Source organism: Pteropus vampyrus, unplaced genomic scaffold, assembly GCF_000151845.1.
Source record: "Pteropus vampyrus isolate Shadow unplaced genomic scaffold, Pvam_2.0 Scaffold4, whole genome shotgun sequence".
Taxonomy (NCBI): domain Eukaryota; kingdom Metazoa; phylum Chordata; class Mammalia; order Chiroptera; family Pteropodidae; genus Pteropus; species Pteropus vampyrus.
Genome location: NW_011888785.1, coordinates 9379922 through 9388135, shown reverse-complemented (window position 1 = coordinate 9388135; position 8214 = coordinate 9379922). Strand labels below are relative to the sequence as shown.

At 33.6% G+C, this 8214-nt stretch overlaps 2 pseudogenes; both read left to right on the top strand.

Moving 5' to 3' along the window:
• Nucleotides 1–5836: 5836 nt before the first annotated feature.
• LOC111743123 lies at nucleotides 5837–5955 on the top strand (annotated as a pseudogene).
• Nucleotides 5956–7840: 1885 nt separating this feature from the next.
• LOC111743165 lies at nucleotides 7841–7959 on the top strand (annotated as a pseudogene).
• Nucleotides 7960–8214: the final 255 nt, after the last annotated feature.

Sequence of the window (8214 nt, the reverse complement as noted above, 5' to 3'; positions counted from 1 at the left end):
TATGGTGATAAATACCAATCTAGTTTCATTCTTTTGCATGTGGCTTTTCAATTTTCCCAGCACCATTTTTGTGTCTTCTTTGATTTCTTTTAATCATTTATTTTAATTTTTAGTGTATAGGTCCTTCATATCCTTTGCAATTTATTCCTAGGTATTTTATTCCTTTTGTTGCAATCTCAAAAGGAATTATTTTTTCTTTTCTTTTTCTGGAAGTCTATTTTTAGTATATAGAATCACAATAAATCTTTTCGTATATTAATTTTGCAGGATTGCTCTGACTAGGACTTTCAGTACTATGTTGAATAACAATTATGAGAGCGGACATTCTTGCCTTGTTCCTGTCTTAAAGGAAAAGCTTTCTGTATTTCACCATTGAATATGACATTAGCTGAGGGTTTGTCATATATAGCCTTTATTATGTTGAGGTATTTTTATTCTATACTCTATTAAGTGTTTTAATCATAAATGGATGTTATATCTTGTCAAATGCTTTTATGTATATGTCGATATGATCACGTGATTTTTATTCTTTATTTTGTTAATGTGGCATATCACATAGATAGATTTTCATATGTTAAACCATCCTTGTTAATGTATGTTAAACCATACATTTAATCTCAATGTATTATCTTTTTATTTATTGTTGTATTCGATTTGCTAGTATTTTGTTTAGAATTTTTGCATCTCTATTTATTAGAAATATTGGTCCTTAGCTTTTTTTTTCTGTTATCCTTTCCAGGTTGTCCTCATAAAATGAATTAGAAAGTATTGCCTCTTTAATTTTTTGGAAGAATTTGAGAAGGATGGATGCTAAATCTTTGAATATTTGGTAGAATTCACTACTGAAGCCATCTGGCCTTGGACTTTTACTTTTTAGGAGGTTTTGATGATTGTTTTAATTTTCTTTCTGTTAACCAGTCTATTTAGATTTTCCTGTTTTTCGTGATTCAGTCTAGAAAAGTTGTAATTTTTAAAAGAACTCGTCCATTTCTTCTCAGTTATTGAATTGGTGGCATATAGTCTTTCATAGTATTTTTGTATGGTCCTGTGTATTTCTGTGGTGTCCGTCGTAACTTCTATTCTTTTATTCTTGATTTTGTTTATTGTGTCTTTTCTCTGTTTTCCTTAGTGAGTCTAGCCAGGGGTTTGTCAATTTTATTACTATTTTCAAGAATTATTACTATTTTCCAGCTCTTTGTTGCATTATTTTTTTCTATTGTCTTTTTATTCTCTATTTCATCTAATTCTGCTCTAATTTTTATTATTTCCTTTCTTCTGCTGACTTTGGGCTTCATTTATTCTTTTTCTAGTTCTTTAAGATGTAATGTTAAGTTATTTATTTGGGATTTTTCTTGTTTCCTGAGATAAGCCTGTAATGATATAAACTTCCCTCTTATTATTGCTTTTGCTATATCCCAAAAGGTCTTATATGTCATATTGTCATTCTCATTTGCCTCTATGTATCTTTTAATTTCTTCTTTGATTTCTTCTTTGACCCAGTTGTTCTTTAGTTGCATGTTGTTTAATCTCCACATATTTGTGGTTTTTCTTGCTTCCTTTTTGCAGTTGATTTCCAATTTCAAGCATTGTGGTTGAAGAGCATGCTTGGTATGATTTCAATCTTAAATTTGTTGAGGCTAATTTTGTGTCCCATCATGTGGTCTATCCTTGAGAATGTTACATGTGCACTAGAGAAGAATGTATAATCTGATGTTCTGGGATAAAAGGCTCTATAAAAGTTGATTATGTCCATTTGGTCTAATGGTGTCACTTAAGACTTATATTTCCTTACTGATTTTCTGTTTGGATGATCTATCTATAGCTGTCAATGGGACATTTAGGTCCCCCACTATAATTATGTTTTAATAAATTTCTCCCTTTAGTTCTATTAGTAGTTGCTTTATATATTTCGGTGCTCCCTGCTTGGGTGCATATATTTTGATAAGTGTTATATCTTCTTGGTGTATTTTCTCTTTTATCATTGTGAAATGTCCATCTTTGTCTCTTATTACCTTTTTTTTTAATCTTGAAATCTATTTTGTCAGATGTAAGTACAGCTACACTTGCTTTTCTGTGGATTCCATTTGCTTAGAGTATCATTTCCCACCATTTCTCTCTGAGTTTATATTTGTCCTTGCAGCTATGATGTGTATCCTAAAGGCAGCATATAGTTGGATTTTGTTTTTTGATCCAACTTGCTACTCTGTGCATTTTTATTGGTGAGTTCAGTCCATTTACATTTAGGGTGAGTATTGATGTATAAGGAGCCATTTTATCTTTTGTTTTCTGGTAGCTCTGTGTCTCCATTGCTTCTTTCCCCTGTATTTCTGTCTGTTATTTTAGTTTAGTGGTATTTTACATTTTTTTCCTCTGTTTTTTCTCTTTTTTTATGTTATGTGTCTCGGTTCTAGATTTTGTGTCTGTGTGGTTACCATCAGGTTTATGGAAGAAAAAGTTTCATATGTACAGTAGTTCTTTTTTTCTGAATGCATATTTTCTCCATTCCTCTTTACAAATTCAGACATTTAATCCCTCCCGTTTTATGTTTTTATCATCACAAATTATCCCTATATATGCCGTGAGTTCATTTCCGAATTACAATAGCTGTTGTCTTCTCTTTTCAATGTTTTTACCTCCTTTAACCTTTATGTTACATTTAAATATATAATACCCTATTCTTAATAAAGGTTGCAATTTCCTGCTTCTGTCTGTCTGCTAATCATCTTATCCCCAGTTTTGTATCCTTTTGTCTTTTTGTTTCAGGTAGAATAACTCCTTCAGTATTTCCTGTAATGCAGGTCTTTCTTGAGTTAGTAAATTCCCTCAGCTACTGTATGTCTGGAAAAGATTTTATTTCTCCTTCATGTCTAAAGGATAACTTTGCTGGATATATTATTCTTGGCTGGAAATTTCTCTCTTTCAATAGTTCGAATATTCAATATCACTATCCCCTAGTTTGTAAGGTTTCTGCTAAAAAATTTAATGATAATCTAATGGGGTTTTCTCTATAGATTCTTTTCTCTGGCTGCATTGAGAATTCTTTCTTTGTTATTAATTTTTGACAGTTTTAATATAATGTACCTTGGAAAAGGCCTTTTTGGCTTGAGATAATTAGATGTTTTGTTTGCTTCTTGGATTTGAAGAGCCAGAGCTTTCCATAGGTTTGGAAAGTTCTTGTTGACCATTTTGTTTGAATAGGCTCTCTGTCCCCTTCTCCCTCTCCTCTCTTTCTGTCATATCCATTATTCTTATACTGCTCATTCTGATGGAGTCAGATAGTTCTTGTAGAGTTCTTTCTTTTTTTTTTTTTTAACTTTCAAGTATCTCTCTTCTTCCATCTGCATCATTTCCAGATTTCTGTCTTTCCTGTTACTAATTCTTTTCTCCATCAGGAAGGCTCTACTTCCTAAACTCACCAGTTCATTCTTCACCTCTTTTACTGAATTTTTCAGCTTCAGAATTTCTATTTGATTCTTTTTTTAAATTTCAGTCTCTTTGCTAAAATACTCTCATTGTTCCTTGATTTTATCTCTGAGTTCATTAAACTACCTATCTAAGTTTGCTTGTAGCTTGTTGAGTTTTTTTCAGAAATACAATCTTTAATTCTGTCATTTAAATCACATATTTTCATGTCCTTAATTTTATTGTCTAGAGATTTTTCATTTTTTTTCCTGAGTTTTCTTATAGGTACTTATGGAATCAAATGGATTATTTCTCTGCATAGGTATTTATGGAAATAAAATCTGCTTTTTTTTTTTTTTTTTTAAGAGTGTTACCTCCATTTAGCAGGTTTTCAAGAAGAGGTCTTTCTTCTGTATTCCAGTAGGTGGCGTTGAAGTGCAAGTTTTTTATTTTCTCTTGCACTGTTCTGGCTTCTTGGATTTCTGCAGGGGAATGGAAAATGCCCTGTATTCACTGGAGAGGTGGGAGTCTCTTCTGTTACCAGGTCGCCTTGGTCTCAGGGCACCACCTCCAGGGGGGAATGCGGTGGGTGACGGGGTTTCGAGTTTGTAATATCCCAGTGCTCCTCCTGCAGTCAGGAGCAATGCTGCGCTGCCCGAAGTATCCCATGTGCCTCTGCTGGGACCGGCCATGGTGGGTGGGGGCAGGGTTGGTTCGCAGAGGCCAGTCGTTGTTTGTGGCTTTGCTCTCCTCCCAATAATGGCGACTGCCCTACCTCAGCTGCCTTGCCTGTGTATCTCAACCCTTGTCACTCGGATTAGCCTCAGCGTGCAGCTGCCTCTCAGCAATAAATGAATCTCCAGTTCTCAGGGCTGCAGATAATGTGCTCTGTAACCTGACACTAAACTGCTACAGCTTCTTCTGTGGCCCATTGGTAGCACTGGGAGGATGAGTGGAGGCAGCCATGTTCTGTGGCTTTGTTTTCCTCATGGCAATGGTGGCTGCTAGACTACAGCTGCCACACCTCTGTGTTCTGTCTGCTCTGTCGCTGGGTTCAGTTGCAGTACGTGCTGACTACTCAAGCAGGAATACTTGAGGCTACAGAGTGCATGCTGCAACCTGATTCCTCCCCTCTTCTGAGACCTGTATTGAACTCTAGGCTGCTTTCATGTCACCTGCCTTAACTCTCCTACCTTTCCTCTGTACTGTTTGTTTCAATTCACTCACCTTCAGATGTTTCGATGTGCAATCTCTCAGACATGTTTGTGTGTTGAGAAGGGAATCTTTTGTTAAATTATAGCTGTTCAACTTGTAATAACATCAAGGGGAGAGACCAGGGGGACATCTCATGCCGCCATGCTTCTGATGTCACCCATAGGGACTTTATTATTATTATATAAATACATCCTGACGCGCGCGCGCACACACACACACACACACACACACACTCACTCACTCACTCACTCACTCACTCACTCACTCATTCTACCTGATACTGGCTTTTGAATCTAGATAGATAGATAGATGATAGATAGATATATGATAGATGCGGTATGCCTCATTTACTAATTTATATATTAGTTATATATAACAATATTTAACATTTTAAATATATTTTTCAAATAGTGAAAATATATATTTAAAAATCTGGATGAAGTTGTAATATATAACTAAAAATTAAATATTTTTAAATATTACATTTTAAATACATACATTTAAAAATCTGGATGATAAAACGAATTTTTTTAAATCATAGAAAGCACCTTTCCAAAGGTGCTCAGACAATAGGCTTTTGAATCAGTATAGCCAATTCCATTGCCACTAGATTCTACGTTACGAAGAATCTCCACTTAAAAAAAAAAACAAAAACATAATTTTCTTGAACATTTCTTACTCTACATTTTTACCAAAAAATTTTTGAAGGATATGAAAGCTGTCCAGAATGGAGGTAACTATTGCAACCAAGTAGTAATTTTATGTTTTATCAAAAGGCACTGATTACCAGTTAGGAGAACATTTCTATCTATAGCCAGGTCCATCTGGATGTCCATTAGTTAGGAAGTGGAACGTGCACATGTTTTCCAACATATAATCTTCTGAACTCTAAATAGGCAATCATGCTATTTTAAGTGTCTAAATGTGCCTTTTTAACATATATAGAAATACCAAGGAACTTAATTGCATATCCTTTATATACTGACGACACATTTGTATATACTCAGAAATCTGTAGTTTTAAATAACAGATTGAATGGCTCTTACACATAAATTTTTCACTATGAACCCTCCTATACTCTGTGAAGGAGACTTATATAAGGACAAAAGTAGATTGACAGAAGCAAAGACACACTGTGATATGATTTCTTCTTTTATTTTTTTTTTAGTTTTTGATAAAAATTTTAAATTTTAACCTTTATTTAAAAATAGCACATACCGTTTACGGCCATACCGCCCTCAACAGGCCCCATCCCATTTGATCTCAGAAGCTGAGCAGGGTCGGGCCTGGTTAGTACCTGGATGGGAGACCACCTAGGAAGACCAGGTACTGTAGGAGTAAAAAATAAAAAAAATTAAAAAAAAAAACAAGGGATTATAAGATGACAAGGTCTTTGCAATCTGTGAGGTCAACCAAGGGTTGCCTCACCTAAAAAATAAAAAATAAATTTAAGAATATAGCACATACCTATGTAAAGAATAGAACGAATTAATTTTGTGCCATTCCTCATTTCCAAGTTCCAGAGATAATCACTGAAAATTATTTGGTATGCATACTACTAGATTATACTTCCGTACACACACACACACACACACACACACACACACACACACACTAATATATGAGCATATATTTTTATTTTATAAAGATGAAATAAGACAATGGTATTGTCTACAATTTTTCTGTTTCAATATAGCATGGACATAATTTCATATCATATATAAAACATTTTATTTCTTTTTCCGATGGATATGTAGTATTCTATAATACTAGTAATATGTAAATTACCCCTTTCTCTCATTTTTAATTTGTTATCATGAAAAATCTCTGTGCATATACTCAAGATATGTTTGGAGAATATTTCTCTGTGTTATGTTCCCTATTGGAGGAATTGTTAACACAAAAGATATTCTCCTTTTATATTTTAATGATTATTAAACAAGTCATTCTGCAAAAAAAATGCCGTATTAATTTATTTTTCCTCCAAAAATATTTGGCAACATCCTTTTTCAACACAAGTACGAACATACTAAGATTAGATTTTTTTTTTCTTATAAAAATTTTGTTTTCTCTGGAGTTACTAATTGCTTCTTTAATTAGCATTGACTTGTTTTTTCTTTACTTATTTCTATGCCAGGACCAAATTTTTGATATAATCTCTCAAGTAGAAAGCTCCCTATGAAACCAAACAAATCAAGCAGTCTATCAGTTCCTTTGATTGCTTATTTGTTTTCTTTTGTCACCATCCCATTAAGATCTCTGTCCTTGTGATCTCCCTTAGAATTTCTAGATCTCTACAGAGTATGTGTGGCTGCCATTCTGAGACTTCCCTTCAATGTGACCCTAGAACTCTTCTCCTTCACCTCTTTCTGACCTTTGAGCTTCTGTTTCTGAGATTTCATGTCTTCTTTCTAGGATTACTATCCTATTTTAGGAGCATTTTACAGTGGATCGCTGAGGAAAAGCTTGAGAAGTCAGTTTTAATTTGCATACCTGAAATGTTTTTAGTCTAACTTCACATTAGATTCATCATGTGTTTGGATTTAGAATTTTAGATTGAATTTTTTTCTGATAAACAGTTTTTGTTATGGAATTTACACTGAATTCTGAACTTTTATATAGGTCATAATCTTTATGTAAACTTTTAAGATTGTCCATTTATGACATTTAAATTTCATGATAGTGTACCTTGTATGGGTCTTTCTTAACACATTGAATCAGAAATTTCATGATTCTACAAACTCATGCTTTTCTGAACAATTTTTCTTACATTATTTCTTTAATGATTCCTTTTCCACCATTTTTTTCTCTGTTCTTTTACACAAGCTCTACAATTCTGATGATAAATTTGTCAGAATGATCTTTATCTCATTTGCTTTCCTCTATTTTTTCCTGTGAGATTTCCTTCCATTTGAACTGCAAATCTTTAAGTTACAATTTCATACTTTTAATTTCTAGGAATATTTTGTTTACCTACAATATTTAAATATTCTTTTATTTCTCTCATTAGTATTTATGTATATCTCTTCTATATATTATTGGACTTTCTCCCCAAGTTTCTTCCTCTGATTGACTTTTTTCCCTCTGACTGTCTTCATTCTATTTATTATTTTTGTTTTTATCTTTCATGTCAGAGGATTTTATGAGATATCTGGTGATCCTTGGCTGTCCATTAATATTTAATAGAAGCACATTCAATATGTTATTAGAATCTTGGAGTTTGGTCCATGGCCATGCTACCCTGAACAACCCTGATCCCATCTGATCTTGGAAGCTAAGAAGGGTCAGGCCTGGTTAGTACTTGGACGGGAGACCACCTAGGAAGACTAAGTGCTGTAGGTGCAAAAAATTTTTAAAAATAAGAGATTGTAAGCTGACAAGATCCTTGCAATCTGTCTTATTAACTGGTGGTTTGTTGGTTTTTTTCCTCCTTTTATTGTCTGTTTCCACAAAATGAATCCAGATTCTTTAGCATTATGAGTTTAACTACCTACATGTGTGGACTAGAGGATATTTTCCTATCTGCAGTAAAGTGTTTTCTATCTCCTTAATCTCTTTTTAACCTGTTTCTGTTTACACTGAGTAGAAAGTCTCCAG